This window comes from Tachypleus tridentatus, chromosome 5, assembly GCF_004210375.1.
Source record: "Tachypleus tridentatus isolate NWPU-2018 chromosome 5, ASM421037v1, whole genome shotgun sequence".
NCBI lineage: Eukaryota > Metazoa > Arthropoda > Merostomata > Xiphosura > Limulidae > Tachypleus > Tachypleus tridentatus.
The window spans coordinates 29,925,299-29,948,291 of NC_134829.1; the positions used below are offsets into that span (position 1 = coordinate 29,925,299).

The 22,993-nt window shown below is 34.5% G+C and overlaps 1 long non-coding RNA gene across 4 annotated transcripts; it reads right to left on the reverse strand.

The window, feature by feature from the left end:
* Nucleotides 1-5,859: 5,859 nt before the first annotated feature.
* LOC143250829 (uncharacterized) lies at nt 5,860-19,951 on the reverse strand. Of its 4 annotated transcripts, XR_013028371.1 has the most exons (6): nt 19,741-19,951; nt 18,045-18,177; nt 13,707-13,868; nt 10,419-10,539; nt 9,426-9,596; nt 5,860-7,537 (listed from the first exon to the last, which is right to left on the reverse strand). It is a non-coding gene; the product is annotated as an uncharacterized LOC143250829 (long non-coding RNA). The 4 variants fall into 4 exon arrangements; XR_013028372.1 differs by lacking the exon at nt 13,707-13,868; XR_013028373.1 differs by lacking the exon at nt 10,419-10,539.
* Between the last annotated feature and the right edge of the window lie 3,042 nt (nt 19,952-22,993).

The window sequence follows — 22,993 nt, forward strand, 5'->3', positions numbered from 1 at the left end:
TGAACAATTAAGACTTACATAGCAATTGCCTGCACAAATGTAATAAATTCCACATTTATGAGTGGAATATCCTGGTCAACTACAAGTATCACTTCACTATGAATTCATTAATTACATAATCTCTTCTGTAAAGTGAAAATTGCCAAACGATGAGGATATTGGCTGTTTAGAAAAACGTTCCCTGTCTGGAGATACACGGAGAATGGTAAGAAATAAATCTCTCCAAATTGGGGTAAAAACCTTGATTATATTATTGGAATAATTTTCAATCTAATTTCTTTTCCCTATGGTAGGTATATAGACCTTCATATATTCTGCCTAGTTGTTTGGTGTTTACAGGCCCAAAGCAGCTCAGCTATCTGCGCCATATGACTGGTAAAAAATTCAAAAAGGTAAAATGATTAAGATACATAAAAAGGAATAATTTTAAAACAAAACAGAGTTTACTTTTTGAATTAAAAACTTAGAATTAAAAAGACCAATGACCCTTAACAATTTAAAGACACAACTGAGGTAGACAGTATCACCATCGCCAATGATATTGTCCAACGTCAAGGGTGAACCCATGGTAAAAATGTCTAAAATGGTGCCGTCGCTTACGGTTTTAACAATGGCACGACAGTAAAATGCGAGCTATTGTGACTTCAGTGTCACACAGACCACACGTTGGTGCATCAGTCCCAGATAACAGAAAACGATGTGTTAAAAAAATTGTCACCAATGTGTAGCCTAGCTAGGACAACTTCCTCCCGATCATTATGGAAGCAAGATTATCAATGCACAATAGGAGGTTTTATCTGGAAAAGCTTGTTGTGACGTTGCTTATTCCAAGTCAACTGCGAAGTGGCAAGAAGCCAAGTCTTGAACAGAAAACCGTGGTCCATTTATGGGACAGGCAAGGCCGTGACAGCACCAGAGCAGACAGACTTAGTTGTGGTTCAGTGACCTCGTTCCTGCGAATACTAACATGGCCCGGTATCTAGAACTGGGTAGAAATGGATAATGAGGAGAAATGAGCCAGTTTGTTTTGAATATCGACGAGAACAACGTGAAAAATAATGTGAAGTAGTTCCAGGGTCAGAAAGAGATAAGTGAATCGATATAAATAGTACAGTTCGTGTACTGCATAGCTTCTATGTGATCCAATGCAAGATAAGTGGCATACACTTCAGCAGTGAACACTGAAACTGTAGAGGGGATTATGTGTGCAACCATCAAACCATGACTGAGCTCACAGAGTCACCTGATTTTGAACCATCTATATAAATGGGAATGGAAGAATGGATCGAAAGATGTTCGGCAAATGGAAGACTACTTCCAATCGGGAGTAGCCACCTTCTTCTGATCACTCAAAGAAAAGTCACATTTGGAAATGGTAATTTTTTACCTTGAAAAAGCTTATGATACTACGTGGAGGTATGGAATCCTGCGAGACCTCCACTCATACGGGTTGAGTGGCCATTTGCCCATTTTTATTAAACATTTTTAATAGACTGGCGATTACATCTTTGAATGAGTTAAATACTTTTTTTTTATGCAAGAGGAACTTGGAGTCCCTTGAGTCTGTGTCTTGAATGTCACACTTTTCATTATAAAGATTAATGTCATCAGTGGACAACTCTCCATATAGTTGAAAGTTGTTTTTATGTTGACAACTTCCAAATCTCGTGTCAGTCATCAAGCATATGGTTTATTGAGTGGCAGCTACAGACTGCTCTCTATCATTTACTGAAGTGGACTACAGCAAACAGTTTTACCTTTTCTTGCTCTAAAACCGTTTGCATGCACTTCTGCTGACAATGGGGTGTTTACCTTGATCCTGAGCTCCATCTTGGAAAATTTGTGCTTCCCATGGACCCTTAGGCAAAGTTTTTGGGGCTTATCTTTATTCAACACATCAAGCAGCTACGTGCCAAGTGTATATCCTCCTTGTCCTCTCTTCCACCTCATGGGAAGCAGATCGATTTTGTATGCTAAAAATCTATTGTGTCCTCATTCGATTGTAACTAGACTCTGGGTCTATGGCCTATAGCTTTGCCAGGACCTAGGCCTTGAAGATGTTGAACCCTGTTCACCATCTGAGGCTTTGGCTGTGCACGGAGCTTTTCCACACTTCTCCAGTCCAGAGTTTGTACACTGTGTTTCACGAAGCTCCTCTACTGTTTGCAATTATTTTTACTGTATGCAACAGAACCTCGATCCTTACCACAACATTCCACCTTGGTTGTATTTTCCTTCCTTAGTGGGCCATGTTTTTTTTCGAATAGATGGTCAGCCAACTGTGCCTGGATACGAAGGCCAAAAGAAACAATGTGTTTCTTCCATGTGGCAGGCAATATTCCATTATGGACAAGATTACCATGTAATATGTGTTGAGGTTTTAGGAATAGAGTGACCAACTGCTTGGACAATACAGTCGCGTACTGCTGACACACAGTCATCTATCGATGGTTTACAGATGACAGCAGTGAAAGAGCCAGTTAGCCTGGTCCAGCTTCCACCACGGTACGTGTGTTAGACGTGATTGGCCATGGCCAGTCTCCCTCACCATGATTACAAAATGATCACTACCCTGTGAGTCACTGTCAACCCCAAGGGAAATGAGAGAAAAGTGAAGGGGAGCAGATAAATCAATAGCAATTAAAAACTGACTAGATGCAGAAAAATAGGTACAAATACCAGTATTAAAGAAAAGAGGTTATGATCCGAGAACATATGCTCTACAGAACGACCCCTCATATCAATATCAGCTCCACCCCAGAGGGGATTATGTCCATTAAAGTCCCCCAGGATTAAAAAGGGAGACGGCAACTGTTCAATGAGAGCATCAAGGTCTGACTGATCATAGGTCTCCTCATGAGACAGAGAGAACAAACTGTGATGATACGAAACACGGGTGGCTACAGCCTCCAAGTGTGTATCGGGTGGCAAAGACAGGGAGGGCACATGCTGATCAACCAGAAGTGCCACAATGAAAACTGCCGAAAGGTGACTGTATCAGCAGGTTTGAGAAATATTTCTTGTGAGGAAAGACATACAAGATGGTAAGAACCAATCAGCACTTTTATGTCATCTAAATTATAACAGAAACCTTGACAGTTCCATTGTATTATAGTGACCATTTTTACTTATGTGAAGGAAATTGGATTGAGAGCTCTTATGTTTTCGACCACGTCGTTTCTCTTTACTATGAGGTCTATCAACCTCCATGGATCCTGTGAAGAATGGGCAGGTATCTGTCAGTATATGAAGATTCCAGTGACTGAGAGCATCAATGAATAATCGTTCTGCATCTCAGGGTCGAAGAAGATGGATGCAAGGAAACGCCAGAAACTGAAAGCAAAGGAAGTGGATCCATGGAGCCTCTGGAGGGAAGGGTAGGGACAGAGATAGATGTTGACATTGACTTGTCATCTCTCTTAACCACTAAAGGCAAAAGCTTTCTCAGTTGATTTGAAAATGACTGTCAGAGATATGAGTATGTATTTTCTTATAGCAAAACCACATTGGGCTATCTGCTGAGCCCACCGAGGGGAATCGAACCCCTGATTTTAGCGTTGTAAATCCAGAGACATCCTGCTTTACTAGCGGGGGCATCAGAGATATGGAGAGATCTGTCTGCACTCCCACTGTAACAGTGGAACAGAGTGAAGCTGCATGCAGTGGAGATAGAGTGGTGGACAATAATTTGAGCCTTGGGGTAAGAAATGTTGTGAATCATTTTCAAATGCTGTACCTCTTTTTCCTCCACCCATCTAGGGCAAGAACAAAAATAGGTGTGAGAGTCACCACAACTACCACAATGTCTATTTCACAGTTGGAGACATCATGGTCCTTGCCACCACAATGAGCACACAAAGAATAACATGAAGTATTCGAGTGACTGAACTGCTGATATTGGAAACATGAGATGATTTGGAATAAATGGCTGCACCTTGGAACTTGGATAGCCTGCCTTGATGGTGGCAGATGGACATGGTGATGTAAACGTGAAAATTAGGACATTGGTCAGCATCATAATTCCATCTTTCCAAATAGAGATATGCCTCACTGCAGAAACTCCTCGAGTGAAGAAACCTGTGAGGACAACCTCTGACTCAGAGATGCTCTTTAAATCCCTCTAAACAATAACTCCACATGACGAATTCAAATTAGCATGGGTATATCCCCAAATGGATATTTCCACCAAAATGTCTTCAGAATGTAGCTTTTTGACTGACTTTGGAGAACCAGCAAGACCCTCTAATTCCTTCTGAATGAAAAAAGGGAGAGATTTGACCTAAATATTTATATGTTAAAGTATGTAATATCAGAAAATGAGGTACAGGTGTTGAAGAAACTGAAAATTGCTGTTCAGAACCTTCAAGAAATGGTTGTTCACTGATAGTCTGTTTTTTATTTTATTTTTCCTTTGAGTTGGGGGAGTCAGTAATAATGAAAGAATATTTTGGTGCCAAATGATCCCACCCACCATGGAGCCCTACAAGGGGACACACTATAATGCCAAACAAGAACACTGCAGCAATACCAGGGTTTCACGAGAATTATATCAAAACACCACCATCAGACACAATGTCTACAACACCCGTTGAAAGTGTCTAACATTAGTATTTGGTTGACCCTAGCCCAAGTGGATTAGCCAACTAGCCAGGGCTACCTATCTGCAGGAATTCAAGGTCAAAGTGGTGTGTTAGGGTTGGACCCCTCAACAACCAAGATCCTCTCTTCACCTTCATGGGTTACCATGCATGGCAAATGCATGGGTGGACTTTAAATTCCAGAGGAGGTAAACTGAAACTACAGAACCTTCTCTTGGAGGTCCCCTCACCACGTACAGAAATCCACACCAAAGGGCTCTGCATTGTACCATAGAGGCAGGTCTTCAGTGGAATGAGATTCCAGTGAGTGAGGGCAAGACAAAATATAGTGGTATTATATATTGGGACCAACTGAACTGGCCCCAAATGCTCATTGGTACTACTGGTAGGAAGAGACAAGTGTAGATGTAGGTATGTTCACCCATTTGTCTAAAGAGGGCAATAGATCATGTCAGTGGTTAGAGAAAAACTCCACAGGTGGAACAGAGACATTCGTATGAACTCTCACTGTAGCAGTAGAATAGGGTACACAGCAACACAACTATTTTGAAAAAGACATTACTAACTTTCAGGGTACAAGATTTAGTGAAGTCTTATCCCCTTCTCATTAAATCATTTGAAACAATTAAAAAAAAAAGAGGTGAGGAAAGCAGAGCAGTTGACACAACATGGTTCATTTCAACTTTGATGATATCATGGTTTTTGCCACTGAAACAAGCACAGCTTAAAGAGCCACAACAATATATTTTAGAGTTCCTAAACTACTAGGAGTGGAAACAGAGAGAGTTAGGAATACAAGGCCAAACTTTGCAACATAAATAAAGTGCCTTGAAATTGATAGTGGGTGCTGTGATGTAAAGTTTAACATGAACACACTAGTTATTTCTGACACTTCATTTTATTAAGAGATTTGTTGACAACTGATACTTTGAATTCAATGTTAAAAATAAATTTCTTGACTGAAATGTAAAAAAGATCCCTCTTAACAACAACTATTCAATGCGCATACCTCTAACAGCTTTCAGTTTCAAAAGGAATTCATCATCTTGCAATTGTGATGTCTCAAAATGAATCTAAAACACAAAAGTTAAATCATTTGCAGTCCTGAAGGTATGAAGTGCAGGTTTTTTTTTTTCAATATACTTTGATGTATTAAACATTAATGATCAGTGATGTCGAGAAAACCCACTTGTAGAGAAATATATATGCAAAAACGGCTCGTTTGGGTTGAGAAAATATTTTACATAGAAGAGCAAACAACGTTTGTTATATTGGTTTGCCTGAGAATATTTATTAGTTTATTATCTGCACCCAGTACAAAGAAAATAAACATACATACACTTTAAACTTCAGTGAATTACAGTTCATAAAAAAAAACTGAATTCGATAAGACTACCACAACAGTAATAGTTTAATATTTTTTTGCCAGTTTGAAAACAAACATAAGTAATAACAGCCAATTAATTAAGGAAAGTATATAGATCAGAACAGTTGGGTTTTTGTGATAATTTCTTTAGGTTCATCACACAGAAAAGTGAACCTTTTTTGAAACAACACAGTAGCAATACATTTATTACACTATGTAACAAAATGTTATTTCCCAATTGCTTATATATAAACTAAATGGAAAAGACCTATTTTTCTCTTCAAACTTTGCTTTTGTGATCTGTGTAATGAAATTTTCAAATTTACCCATGTTACAGAACATTCCAGGAAGATTCAGTGCTGAGTAGCCAATAGAGAATTAAGAACTTTCTAAAATGTTGTAGAACTAGTAACATAAATACAGGGGTTCACCACTCACCACTTCAGTTTAGTTCTAGCTGCCTAAGTGAAGACATAGACCTGATTTTATCAGAGATGGCATCAAGAAGCTGCAAGCATTCTTCACATGTATTCTGCTACGTATGTGGCCAACTTATCAAGACGAGAGCAAAAAAGTACTCTGTGATAGCATCTGTTAAAATGTGTGAAGCCTGCAAGGCACATTTCAGCATGGCTGCCAGGGATCAAGAAAAATCCTGTGCACCTCATTTTACTTGTAAGCACTGCAAGAAAACTCTAGAAGGTAAGAAGGACAATTTTTGCTAGCTTGAAGAGTAAGATTTTATATTATACAAATATTAGACCTTTTAAAATTTAAATATCTTTTGTTTTTTTTATTTCTAATAGTATAGAAAAAAATATCAAAATATTTTGCATGAACCTCTTACACATGTGGATGAAATATGGAATAACATGTTATTCTTCATAACAACAATCTTTCTTTTTCAGGATGGTACAGAGTGGAAAAGAGAGCCATGAAGTTTGCTATTCCAAGAATTTGGCATGAACCCGCTGACCACTCAAGCAATTGCCACTTCTGCATGGTGGACCCTTTCAAACATTGGGCTGGTAAGAATGAATCTGCTATCATGTATTTGGGCCTTCCATCATCCATTGCCCCAGTGCCACACTGCCCTGAGCTCCCTGTAGCCACTCTGCCAGAGAAAGCAGCCATCCTCAGAAGAGAGCAGCAAATCAGAAGAGGTAGACGTTGAATATCCAGATTACAATTTCAGAGGTGCAAGCTGGGGAGAGAAATCCATACTATCCCAACAAGAGACCTCAATGATTTGATCAGAGATTTTGGTCTAACAAAGTCAAATGCAGAACTTTTGACATCTAGGCTCAAGGAGTGGGATTTCTTAGATAAAAATGTGCAAGCCACAAGTCAGAGGAAGTGTCAGACATTTTTCAAGCTTCTTCACTTGTCAAAATGGGCTCTGCTTTTGCTACAATCTATCAGGTCTGTGCAAGGCAATTGAATTTGCTGATGAGAATGTATGGATCAAGTAAACCGAGTTTGTGACAATCATTTCTTCTCCCTATTCTTTTCAGCTTCTTCATTCTTCTTTTCTATTTCAGCTGCTTACTTCTAAGTCTTCAGGGTCTAACATCTGAAAGATAAAGCATAATGAAAAAATTAGTTTTAGCCTCAGTTATGTAAGTTATATATGCAAGCCTCAAAGTATTTTCTAAAACAAGCAAGTCCCAAACTTTAAGAGGCTGCTTTCATAACTAAAAAAACAAAATTCTAGATTTATATTTTTGCATTATAAAACAACATATGAATGGTTGATCCATCCTTTGATGAAACTTTGTAACAGACACCTTTTTATAAGCTAAGTTTCAACTTGAATTCATGTCTTGCTGACCAAGATGAACAATATTCTAATTGCAACTTATGTCACATTTACTTGCATGTTTCATTTCATTATAATACAAAAATCTGACCAAATAGTCAAACTTGGTATGTGGATCTTTTTGAAGCAGTAACTGAAATTAATGAATCTTCATAATGAATTAGATCATTTCCATAGTGTAGTTGTATTTTAATTATTTCTAAATTAGATAGTTGTTTGTTTTTTTTGGCCAAAACTGAAGAAATCATGTGTAACTATTTTACAAATTTCTATTTGAGCCTCAGAATGTTTTTTTAAACAATGCAAGTTTCTTTTTAATGTAAAAAAATACATTTCATATCACCTTTAAATATCAACAACATACAGATGGCAGTGTATATCCTGTACACCCACCTGACTGTTAAATGCAGACTTTTAGTATTTAAAATAAATACAATAACTGAAGTTAATTTGTCATTCTATTTTTCCAGTAATACATTATTTCATCTAAGAACCTACAAAGCAGCAAAGACACTCAGCTGTTGTCTTAATTAGATCGAAATAATGTAATTTAACTATTAGGTTGTCCAGAAATAAATGTTGTTTTTGAACTGTGGATTTTGGTAATGTATAAACTAGTGTTGTAAAACATACTTTAACCAGTGTAATTACCATTTGTTTCAACAATCTTTAGCCAATGTGCAGTTATGCCCTTTATGCACCTGCTGTAGAAATAAGTTTTTATGGTCAATGAACTCCCTGAAAGATTCTTCTGCAGCTGCCTGGTTTTGAAAGCATTTATTGTTCAAAAATTTGAGAAAGTGTTTGAAAAAATTAAAATCTCTAGGAGAAAGGTCTGGAGAATAAAGTGGATGAGGCAGAACCTCGATTCCCAATTCATTCAATTTCTGGAAAGCCATCCTTAACAGGTCTCATAATGCCAATTTTGTTGATTTTCAGTCAGCTCATGCAGAACCCACTTATCTAACTTTTTCATCTTTCCAATTGCAGTCAGCTAGTTGGCAATGTTTGATTTGTTTGTGCCTATCTTTTCTGCAAGCTTGTGTACTGTTGTGTGAGGGTCTGTCCCAACTGCTTCCCTTAATGTGTTTTCATCTAAGGATGGCTTCCTTCCACAACCTTCATGGTCTTCAAGACTTTCATTTCAAATGCCTGGTTGATGTTTTATGCAGTTTTGGTAGATTTTCATTCAAATTTGAAGTCTTACAGAAAAACTCAGATGAAAGTCCTTATTGTCCATGCTGCCTTGAGGGTTGCAAAACTTACTCTGAGTAGAGTTGAAACAGCAGACAATTGAGACACCTTGTATGCAACAAGCATTGGATTAAATCAACCAACCAATGATAAGTTACTCAATATTCAGCTTCTAAATGTAATTGTCAGAATTCTGACATTACAGGATAACATAATACAAAAACTCTGGACTTGTACTTAAAGTAAAACAACTAAAACAAGAACAAACAAAATCATTATTTTGTTTTGTATTGGAAGTAAATAAAAAACTGCTAAATCTTCTTAGATTTTATGATATGCACCAACTGACAAACAAATGTATGACACATATAAATTCTGAGTACTTAAACCTTTGAACGTAATGTAAAAAAAAAAAAAAAAAGGACTTCATTTCTAAATTGTTTCTTACCTTTAGAGGTTGTTCCTTCTTCATGATGGCTACTTCCACATTTGTTTTCCTGGCTCACTTCTAACAGAACCTTTATAGCAAACTTGATAGTTGCTTCTTCTGACTTAACTTCCTCATTGTAGTTCTTTTCTAAGTATTCTCTGTTTTAGCATTTCGACATGTAGCATTAGCCTGAAACATATGAAATATGCTTCAATAATCGGGGATTTCAGTAGTAACTGCAATATTCCTCTAAAAACTATAACTGAAATCAAATGGGAATTTATTTTTACCTACAAGTGGTTTTAGTGACTGATCATAAAACAGCATAATATCAATTTGTGACAGGATATACACCAATAATTAACTTGGTATATCAAGCTTAATGTATTACCACAACAGCTGAATTATTATTTATTTGTATATTAAATAGTTTTTATTAATTAATCCATCTCACTTTAATTAATTTAATGGGGTTTTATATATCTAATGGACATAGATTACTTACAATTATGAAACCATCTAATCTAATCAATCCAAAACTAGCAATAAGAAAAAATAGAAAAACCTATTGTAGAATTTACAAACTTTATTTTAAGTGTGTTGAAAGGGAATAATTTATTACTTACAATGACAACTATTCTTAGAAGAACACTGTTACCTTTAAATAATATCGATAATTTACATGAAAGACTAGAGCAGACAATTTTATGCTGATATTAGTAACAGCTATTTAACTGTTCACACTAAATGATTAACAAACATCTTTAAAGAAAGTGACACTTAATTCAAAATATAGACCAAACTGAAAAGTTGCTTCAAACTAATCTTCCAAAAACTTTAAATTCTGTTCAAAACCTTCACAAACTAACCCTTAATAGCTGATACACATCATTAATTCCACTGGGATCTATTTTAAAAACTAGGTGAATTAGTTCTGTAAACTCCACACAAGTTTTATTTTCTTACTTTCAATGGATGATAAAAAAAAATGAATTAGTTTTGAATATTTACTTTTCATGCATGGTTAACATCAGAAGACAGACTGGAAAAGATGAGGTGTGTGTTCATAATCAAAACTAGCAATTAAGGTAGAAATTCCAAATGGTCTTCTAGCCTTACTTTGTATGTAATGCTGTGAATATAAGTAAACAAAAACTCAGACAGTATTGTAAGGAATCGACAAAAAGTTTAGATGCTGCTTGTAGACTATTCTTATTTAATTTGAGTACCATACATTAGCTAATAACCATATTAATGTCTACCTCAATTTTCAAAAGGAAATGAACACATATTGCTCGAACTGATTTCTGAATTGCTCATATATTTTGGAAAATAGATCCAATGTTTAAGCACAAACACACACAATATTACAAGTAATTCTCTTTGTAGGAATAATCTTAATTTTGAACATTATAGGTGTTATTAAATTTCATCTTTAAAGGGATAAAGAACACTTTCCTCAAATACTCCAGGTTTTATGTATTTCAAGTCCAGAAATTTAAAGTTAAAAAAGTGTCAATTCTCTGTAGATGTAAAATATTTTACATCACAAAACTTTGAAAATTTTGTTTTGATTCTATTAAACATCTTTCCCACATAAATTTAATAAACAGATCAACCTTTCGAAAATCTTCTTTAAGTAGTACTAAATAATGTTTAACGAGTCATGGGGAAATTATTCACAGACGAGCTTAAAAATAAACAAAAATCATAATGATACAACTTAGCTTTAACCTTATGTATACAGGTGAAGTAACTTAGCTTTAACCTTATGTATACAGGTGAAGTTAAAACTGTGCTTACCACAACTTTTTACAGATTTCCATTCAATAAAGTGTTTTGTGTCAGTTTACCAGGTATTCACTTTGTGGAAGAGAAAGGTAAACACTAAATACAGCATGTGAAGATACTGTAAATGTACATTTCAGAAGTTCTAGAGGTCATGTAAATACAGGGTGTTCAGAAAGTTACTGTGCACTTATATATTTATTACCAGACATGTTTCAATACAGAATACAGGAGGTAAATATGAATGACAATTATAAACAATGTTAAAAGTGACCCCCGTTGGCATCAATACAGGCCTGGATCCTTCTTATTTTGTTTATAAACACCGCTATCAGTTGCTGGCTTGAAATAGACTGAATAAAATATGATTACAAAACTGAACAGTCACTTTCCGAACACCCTGTATAATGTTAACTGAATTATAGATGAAAGTATTTGTATTCTTCACATTAACATCACCAATGGTCTGATCTCATAAACATTCAGTTGAACTAGTTGAACTTGAAATATTCTTTACATGATGAATGAATTTTGTTAATGCATAACCTATAATAACCCTGGTATTAGTAACAACATTAATATCATGTGTTTGTAATGAAACAGTTTACATTTCTCTCTTGAGTCCAAGATGACTTCATTATGAACTTGTATTAACTTCTGTCTTACTTTATAGAAGTAGAGTTAAAGAAAAGGTTAAAACTAAAGAAGTCTGTGTACAGAACCGACTGGTTCTAAACAGCTTATATATGATCATTTTTTAAAAAAGCATTGGATAGTAAAAAATATTATTAGTAAATAACATGTTGACTGGCTAAATGAACAGTGAACAGTCACTGTTACTGTCCATGTGTACTAAGGGCAGTGTGGCATAGCAATCATGTGGAAATTCCATAGACAAAAGCAAACTCTACATTATGCATTGTCTTGCTAGAAACAAGTGGTTTAACTCAATAAAGCAAAGGCTTATTAATGATGACCAATATTGCATGAATTAATAAAATGTACAATAAAAGATGTAACTAAACTAAGCTAGTTGATTATTGTGGTAGTTAGTCGTCAGGTCTAAACCCTAGCCTGAACCAGCAGCACTCACCACTGTGAATCAATGTTCATTTTGACATTACTTGTATTCTGTATTCTTATAAAATTCTCCTTTAATATGGAACATAAATTATACTTAAAGAGAATTTGGTATAATGGTAAATAATCAGTTATAATTACACAACTACTCAAAACCAAATATTAAATCAAGAGGTTGAAAACTGTATTCATATTATTAATGTATTAAAATTTTTTTTTACAAACTGTTTCCTTGTTTGTCACATAACTTCCTATATTTAGCAATGTAATAGCTGCATATTCCTGGCATTTTAAATAAATACTATTTGTAGTTAAGTTCATTACTCAAAATAAAACAACCCTGTTCAGTACCAGTTCATTCCACAGACACCATAATGATATTGAAGACATCACTGACTTTCTGAATTTCACTTTCATGCAATTATAAAGGTTTTGGTTTATTAAACTTTAATATGCTTTCTATATCACAACAACCATGCTTATGTCCACTCAGACTGGTTCAGTTACTTTTATAAAACCTTTTCACAAGACATGTTATTATCTTACCTGTTAAACTCACTGTAACATATCAGCTAATCACACACACACACACACACTAGCTGGCTTCAGGCTTTCTTTCTCTATTTTTTTTTTTTTTTCTGAAATTCATTTTGACTTGTGCTCACTTGGTTGCCTATATTTATACATGATTTATGGAGGCCTTGAACTTTCTATTAACTATGAAAGTAACACTATAATGTAACAATATTCACTTCAAGTAACAAGAAAAATATCAAAGATTTGAATAAGTTATCATTAATAATACTACAACAATTGAACAGTATATGTTGTGTATGCTGTTAGACGAGTTATCTCCTCTACGGCACTGAATAGGTTAAACCTAAAATATGTACATGCATAATATCCAATTTCAACAAATTTCAACTGTCATTCTCAAAAGTAAATAATTAAATATTAATTATGAAATAAACTGACCAATAACTGTTAAAGTCTTGTACATCGAAGAAAAACAAAACAAAAAACTACTCTTCTTAAAATACTAAAACTCACAAATGAACAATGTGTTATAACACACAATTAAAATCTTTATTTAAAGTATTGATTCTAATTGTGTGTTATAGAATGTTCATTTGTAGATTTTAATCATTTAAATATGTGAACAAGTTCAAGTTTGGACTGTTTAATACTCTTTTCCTTCTCTAAGAGCTTAAGAAAATTCTGAATAGTGGAAATGACTTAACTTTTATTTTTATTTAATTCATTTTGTATAACATCAATAAAACTATGATGGTGAGTGAACCCAACAAAAAACTTATTTTCTTACACTTTAACATTAAATTGCTACAATATTCAAACAAAAATTAATTTTTTATTTGTATTTACTGAGTAGTAAACAGATGTATTCTCAGGCAAAGTAAAACTTATTCATACCTGTTTCAATTCTGCTACGTCTAATGTAACATATTTTAGGGTTTCTGGATCTTTTACAGTTAATTTGTGACTTTAACATTCAACTCTTGCCCCCTCTATCAGTATTCTTGCAACTGCATTTAACCTGTTGACTGCCAAGTATTTCAGCTGCTATGGCAGCTCCTACACCAGGTTTTTTTTCAGCAAAATTTAGTAATTTTTAAAACAAAGGAAATAAGCAGCAAATACTATTTTTTCTCTAAGCCAAACTTATAGTAGTACACAAAATAAAGAAATATGTACAAAACATGAAACAATAATGCACAGAATGTCATATTTGGATATTGAAATAATGACACATTTAATAATTCACTTTCGTGTGAAATGTTTTGAAGAAGGGGTCAACACAAAGAGCCACTTTGCAATTAATACATTCATATCTGCTTTCCCTCCTCGTGGATTTGTCAGAGCACACTTTACACTTTCTAGTTGGGTACTTATTCTTTTCTATTTGGAGAATTAGTGTTGGGAAGTGATGTTCTACGAGGCGAAGGGGGTTTTCCAAGGAAGGCCGGCCTCTGGTGGATTTTGGGTGCTGGGTGTGGTAATATTCAATCAGGGTATGGATGACACCAAGTCTAAACTCCAGGAGAGAGGTTGTTTCCCAGTGATTTGTAAACTACCAAAGCATTGTACACTGCTATATCCATCATGTGAAAAAATACTTTTTTGTACTGCTTGACAGCCTTGCGCATACTCGGATAAGCATGCAACACACTGTCACACGAGTCAACCATATAACAATTGTAATCAATGATACATTTTGGTTTTACAATAGCTGCATCAGTAGCACGGTTGATCTTTCCAGTGTTTTGCATGGTATTATCATGTATTGTATTCAACATGAAAATGTCCCTCTTATCCTTCCAATGAAGAACACCAATGCTGTCTTTTTGTGCCACTTCCATTTCTCCCCTTTGGATATTTGCAAAACATTTCGGCATCCCAATTCGATTTTTCATTACTGACTCACACAAATAGGTGTCATGATCAAGCAATGACTTTGCTAGAGTGGGACTTGCAAAAATACGATCCAAATAGAGCTTATAATCTTGTCCAAACAATGGTTCCATCAATGGGCATACAACACTTTTGCCCTGTCTGCCCTCTTTAGTGCTGTACTGCCCCAGTATAGATGAAAAAGTCCCAAACACAGCCTGTTACACTTTCACATAGTTCATAACTTTTGACTCCAAACCTAGCCCTTTTAGATGGAATGTACTGTTGAAATCCCAGTCAACCCTTCCACAGTATTAAAGATTCATCAATACAAACATGTTTGTTTCGTGCATATGTGGTTCTAAATATTTCCTGTAAATAGTCAATAATGGGCTGTATCTTGTGCTGTCCTTGATCAACAATATTTTCCTGGGTATTGTCAGCAAAGTGCAGCATCGATAGCAGCAAAAGAAACCTGTATTTTGACATGCACTGACCAAGCATGGGTGTGGCAAGCAAAGGGTCAGTACTGAAGTACATGGAAATAGTCGGTTTTCTTTCTATGCCCATTATCATTATCAGACCCATACATTCATAAATTTCCTTCTCATTAGTTGGCTTCCATGATTTTGCTCTAGAATGTTCCTCCAAATCAGTGCGGGCCATCACAGTTTCTGCATATTTACTGGTCTCTGTTACAATATGGTTAACAATTGTGGGAGGGAAGAACTTTTGAAAACAATGAAAGGGCTTTGAGTCTTGGCTCAAATCATTGTACTGGACACTATGATTTCCTGAGAAGGGGTTTATAATTGGAGCAGCAAAAGATTCAGCATTCCAATCATTGTCATTAGGGCACTTTTTCTTGGAACTGTTCTTACCACGACTTGCAATTTTACGTTTACTCCCTGGTGTTATCGCCCGTTTACCAATGCTGGATGATGGCCAGTTATCATCTTCACTGACATCTGAGCCTTGTATTTCCATATTTTTCAAAGAATCTTCAAAATCCGAATCTTCTGAATTGCCATTGCAATCTTCAAACTCCGAACCAAGTTCAAAATAAAACTGTAATGCTTCATCATTTTGTAACTTTTTCGTGACGCCATTTTGGATCAAAAGTTAAACAATTTGTAAGTAAGTCATATGCATGTATGGTGCTGACATTTAGCATTGGAGTTGGGTATTATTGAGAACGAATTAACTCATCTGTGGCACTGTGTTACTGATCAGCTTGGATGAGTTATCTTGTCTATGGCACTGAATAGGTTAAACCTAAAATATATACATGCATAATATCCAATTTCAACAAATTTCCTTGTCAACTATCAGTATATCATAATAATTTTGATGCCACAAAAAAATAGAATTAACATAGCTTGCAGACATTTTAATACTTGGTCCAAAAAACATTATAACATTACTCAAAGTGTTTATGTATGTGGATATAGGCTTAAGTCTGTATCTGAAAGACTACAGTTTTGCAGTTTAAAACAATCTTTATTTTTGTATCGTTCAAGTGCATCATTTGACAAAATATGAAGTTGTATATAGCAAAGAAATAACCACAATCTTGTAAATTATAAAACTGTGAAAACAGCACAAAAAGGTAAAATAAAGAAGCTTAATACTCATAATATTCAAGTAAAATATTAACCCCATAATATATCATTAATAATCTTAACACTTACATAATCTTAAAGTATCAGTTTAATTGCACTGAGCTTAAAAACTGTAAATGCTTTGACAGGAGGAAATAAAAAAGATAAAAATTAACAAAACATATTGTTCTGGGTCAACTTGAGACCTACTGGTCTATTCCGACTGTACCATCTTCTAAATTAAATTAAGATAGTTTTTAAAAATCTTAAACCAGCCCTTATCATTCATGTACTTAAGCCTTTTCATAAACTCACTTAAATTTACTGCTTCTACAAACATCCAAAGGAAACCCATTCCAACATTAGTCTACTTGCAATCAAGGATTGGAAATGACATATACAGACCTACTGAACTACAATAAAATCTCATGCATACACAGACAAAGTAAACTGAGGTAAAAAAATAATTATACTTCATTATTTCAGTTTCTAATTTTTAAGAAGAAATAATTCAACAATAACAAATTACAATAATGGATTTAAATATGAAGTGAAACAAGTTTGGGAATGTTTAAAAATAAACTGCTCTCCATTTAGGTTAGGTGTATTCCAAAGAAAAGAAATGAAAAAAAACAGGAAACTGTTAAGAGGGAATATACAACCTAACTTACTTGATATTGTGATAAAAAAGAAAATCATATAATACCTTATGGACTTGCATGAAACAGCTGGTTAATTATGTTAAAACTAACAGCAACAGTTTCTCTTAGAATGTTAAAATGGGGAAGGATTCCTTAGAAAATGATATTAAGTTTTGTTTCTAAGCCTATGAGATGGTTGAGCTTTTAAATTATTTTCTAGTTTTACAATCAGTTAACTGAATTAAATATATATTAATCTCTTGATGGTAAAAAGCAAGACTTATATTAAAAACAAAGTACCAAACTTTTTCCTAAGGTTTTAGAGGAGGTCAAAGATTGCAATGGCTAAGGGATTATCTTAAGGTTTACAAGGTTATCTAGGTGATTATAGAATAAAAACCTGATTTATTATGAATGAAACAGGTTGATAAGACATAAGTAAGATTTAGAAAAAGAAGACTTTCACTTTTCTAATGGTTGATTATTTATAGAGAAGTTTGAAAAGGAGAATGTAAATTTCCTCAAAAATAAATGGTGGTTGTAAGTTTTTCTCATGGAAGAGTACACAGAAACAACCGTGAAAGACCAAAAGGTCTCTAGTTGTCTGTAGGTTAAGAATAAAAATGAACAATTCACATTAAGTTATAACCAAATAAAAATTAAAGTGGCCAGGCTATCAAACACAAATTTATTTTCTACAAAAAAAGGATAAAAACAAACCTGTTATTAGAACAATAAAAAGACTGGTTTCACTACTAGTTCCAATGAGGGTATAAAAGAGATCCAACACTTTCTGAATAATAGAATGGTGACTTTAAAGCAGTGTTACATTAAATAGAAGTTAGAAATGTACTTTAAATAGAACAGACAAATATGCTTATCTAATAAAGCAAATCTTATAAAATGTTTAATAACTGAAGGTAGAAAACTCAGGGAAGTATATTCATCTTCACACAGAATATTGATGTTTGAAATCTAAAACAAAGCTGCAATTTGTTATCCATGCAGAATTAGATCATAGAAAACAACTTAATATATCTGGGCAGTTTACCAAAAGTGAAAATTACCTGTTGCGTAAGTATATAAACATTATAGATATTTTTAGGACTCAGACTTACCTGTAAATTCATTAATATATATTCATCAAGAAGACATATTTTTCAGACTGTTCATTCTTCTTGTAGTTCCACAACAGACTTCTTAACAACAGCCAGAACAACTACGGTATTTCCTCAAACACTGAGCTACATTCTAGTAAAAGATGTATTCATTAAATCAAAACTTTTTTTCTCCAAATAATAACAATACATTTTGTTTGAAAAATGGATGGGAGATGTTAGTTCTTTCACATGTAGTTTCTATGAGTGTTACATATTCCAAGGAATAACTATGTAGCAAATGATAAAGTTAAATATATTTAAAGTTAGTGTCTCAAGAAGAACAAAGTTAAATTATTAACATTCTGTAAACATGCACACCTTTTTGCAGCACTTATTGACTAGATTGTTAAAAATTAAATCTTTGGCAAAATGCAAGCATAATATATACCTGTTTAAAATTAATAAATAATAACCACAGTTTCTGTATTCAAACAAAGGCATTTAAATACTGATTCTTACTGGTAGCTCCTGTGAAATTGAAAATAGTTTGACACAACTATGTCATAGTTAAGGTTTTGAAATATACGTTTTAAGTGTGTCATTTAGAACTTTTGTTATTTTAAAATGGTAGAGTATCATAACATCTCTTATGAATCATTTCAGTAAAATTATTGTAATGAATCACACTATACACTAAAAGCAAAAGGGTTACCAGAACTTACTAAGTTTTCATGAAATGAAAATATGTAACACATATGACAAGTTTATTTCCAATAACACTGTATTACTTACATCATTTCCTAATCTCTCTTGTTACATGCCAAAATAACAGCTGTTAATGCTTCTGGTTGTAAACTCAGAAATATTTTATCATGTTTAATCAACTTAAGAAATCTGGGTTATTCTTAAATCCATATACTAAGATAACAGTAAAAAACAATATCTATAACAACAGTATGATAATAAACAATTAAAAGTAATAAAATAAATATAATAAACATTTTACATAATGCTGTAAAAATGTTAGAGAAAGTACTATCAGAAACAATACTGTGCATCTCACTTAGGGATTAGAAAAACACTAGTTGTTAGCTTCAATTTCAAGTACTGCTGTAGATTTACCGTTTGTGGAACTTCTTAGAAACTAAAGTACAGAACTCTAATAATTTTAAAGATAACAAATATTCAAACACATATTCAGATCGAAAACACCACTAACATTAATTATAACAGTGAAAATTCTCAAATGATGACTTTATAATTTATAAAATATTAGTATTACATAATTTAAGATACTGATCTAAATTATTTATAACTTATTGTATTATCTCAAAATAACAGGAACAGGTGAAACTAAATGAAGCGTTTTCTGAGGAAAGGTGCAATAATGATTAAAATTTAAATTACTACTAGTAGTAATGCTACTACAGGTTTTTCGGAAAGTCGCTGTGCACGTATATATTTATTAACAGACATGTTTCAATATAGAATACAGGAGGTAAATATGAATGACAATTATAAACAATGTTGAAAGTGACCCCCGTTGGCATCAATACAGGCTTGGATCCTTTTTATTTTGTTTATAAACACTGCTATCAGTTGCTGTCTTGAAATAGACTGAATAAAATACGATTACAAAACTGCAGTGACTTTCCGAACACCCTGTACAAATATTAGTTTTATTTGAAGTCCGTGTAACCAAAAGGCTACTCACCGCTGTTGATCACTTCTTAACTGCTTTTTGTGCATATTCAACCCTAAATAGGTGACCATCAGGTGAAAATACACTTCTAACACTACCATAAGCTGAGTCTCTTATAATATACCTCTTAAAAATTAGGAACCTGAAACATTAATACCATTATACTTTCAGGTTTGTAACTCTAGTGCCAACCTTACTCTCGCACGTTAATTGAATCGAGTCTTATGTAAACCTTGTGCTGCCCTCTCATGATAGAATATATAATTAACTTTATTTTTAAATAGTAGCCACCTCAGGAATGCAAATACAAAAAGTTAAACACCACCAAAATTAATATATCTACTTTGTACGGGTTTCTATATGTCATAATATTTAACTGTGTTAAATCTGAATAATTCAATGTGTATTTTAGTTTTTCATAATATCAGCTAGACTAATATGTAAGATTATTATTATTATTTCAAATATTAAACAGTGATAACTGCCTTGCCAAGTGTGATTGGTGTGATTTATGAATCCTTACGTGAGACAATTCAACTTTGGTGCTCAGTAAAATCGATAATAAGACCCAGACTTAACAAATATTTTTAGTTAAAAGCTGAAAACACTGCTGGTAGCGAGAGTATTCAACTGTTGATCTAGGGCAAACTGGCCAAAGAAGAATTTTGTAGCTTGCCTGTTATTCATAACTATTACACTTTATTGTTAATTGTAATTATTATTGTTGTACGTGAATCACGGAAAGCAAATGAACCGTATTACAAACACTGCAAAAAGAGCAATGCAATAGTAAAAACATTTGTTACATAATATGAGTAGAACTCAACAACTCTGTTATTTACCAAAAGTGCATAAATCATTAGTAAAAATTCATTTCATGATGTTCACATATTCCACTTTTATCTACAGCCTCAACACCTTTCTTGCTTTCTTTATTTCACCATAAAATACTTTTGTAAACACAATCAAAAATACATATTATTCTCTTCGACCCGTAAAGAAATGAAATCATAAAATAAAATGACTTGCTTGCTTGTAATTAAGCACAAAGCCATATAATAAGCTACACTACATAGCCAAAGGTATGTGGACACCCGACCATCACATCTATATGTGTTTGTTGAACATCTCATTCCTAGACCAGGGGCATTAATATGGAGTTGGCCCCTCTTTCCTGCTATAACAGCCTCCACTCTTCTGGGAAGGCTTTTCACTAAATGTTGGAACATGGCTGTGAGGATTCGTCCCTATTCAGCCACAAGAGCATTAGTAAGGTCGGGCGAGAAGGCATGGTTTGCAGTCGGCGTTCCAATTCATTCCAAAGGTGTTCGATGGGGTTGAGGTCAGGGTTCTCTGCAGGCCAGTCAAGTTCTTCCACACCTACCTCGGCAAACCATGTTTTTATGGACCTCGCTTTGTGCACATAGGTATTGTCATGCTGAAACAAAAAAGGGCCTTCCCCAAACTGCTGCCACAAACTTGGAAGCACACAATTTTCTAGAATGTCATTGTATGCTGTAGCATTAAGATTTCCCTTTACTCTAGTCAAAACCATGACAAACAGCCCCAGACCTTTATTCTTTCTCCACAAAACTTTACAGTTGGCACTATACATTCAAGCGGGTAGCGTTCTCCAAGCATCCGTCAAACCCAGATTCGTCCGTTAGACTGCCAGATAGTGAAGCATGATTTACCACTCCAGATAACGCGATTTCACTGCTCCAGAGTCCCACGACAGTGTGCTTTACATCACTCCAGCCAATGCTTGACATTGCGCATGGTGATCTTGGACTTGTGTGCGTCTGCTCGGTTATGAAAACCTATTTTATTAAGCTCCCAACAACAGTTCTTGTGCTGACGTTGCTTTCAGAAGCAGTTTGAAACTCGGTAGTGAGTGTTGCAACTGTGAACAGACAATTTTTACACGGTACGCGCTTCAGCATTAGGGGGTCTCGTTCTGAGAGCTTGTGTGGCCTATCGCTTCGTGACTGAGCCGTTGTTGCTCCTAGACATGCCCACTTTACAACAACAGTACTTACAGTTGACCGGGGTTAGCTCTAGTAGGGCAGAAATTTGATGAACTGACTTGTTGGAAAGGTGGCATCCAATGACAGCGCCACCTTGAAAGTCATTAAACTCTTCAGGACGACCCATTCTACTACTAATTTTGTCTACGGTGGTTGCAATGCTGTATGCTTGATTTTATGTACCTGTTAGCAATGGGTGTAGCTAAAATAGCCGAACCCAATAATTAGAAGGGGTGTCCAAATACTTTTGGCCATGTAGTATACCAATGCTATGCTCATCACGGGTATCAAAACCGAATTTTTAGTGTTATAAACCTAAAAGCCGAAAAATTTCTAGTGCTTATCTTTTCTTGAAAAGTAACGTAAAATCGATTTGTTTTTCAGTTTTATGAATAAAGTCACATTTCGCTGTTCACAGGAATCGAGCCCTATATATTAGCATCTTAAGTCCACAAAGTTGTTTGTTTTTAAAATTAAGTCATATTTGGCTATCTGCTATGCATATCTTAGGGAATGAAGTCCTAGATTTTAGCGTTCCAAGTTCATAAGTTTGATGCTGTCCTATTGGAAGGTGAATTGCAATGACAAGCTTCTATATTTAACCTCTGTATACCTCGAGAAGAAGTACTCAGGCTGGTCGCTAAAACTATCATCAACAATTCAACCTCTTCAAATTTATCAGCATTAATGGATCTAGCAACAAAGTTTTACTTTGAATTCAATTACACAGCTTACCGCCAAATTTATGGACTAGGTATGGTTTGTTTGTTTGTTTTTTTAATATTACGCAGAACTACACGAGAGCTATCTGCGCTAGTCGTTCCTAATGCTGTAGTGTGAGACTAGAGGTGGCGGTGGGTGGTGATGACTAGTTGCCTTCCCTCTAGCCTTATACTGCTAAATTAGGGATGGTTAGCGCAGTTAGCCCTTGCGTAATTTTGCGTGAAATCCAAAAACAAAGAAACAAATATCTTACGTTTATGTAAATTACTTACGTTCATTATGTCTTTTATTTGTCTTGTGGATTAATGTAACACATAATTAATAAGTAAAAATAAAAACAAACTAACAGCGATGCAATAACAACAAAAGAAAACCTGAAAAATCAAGTGTAGCAAAGGGTTTAGTTTGGGTTGAATTTCGCGCAAAGCTATACATGGGCTATTTGCTTTAACCGTCCCTAATTTAGCAGTGTAAAACTTGAGGTAAGGCAGCTGTTCATCACCACCCGCTGCCAA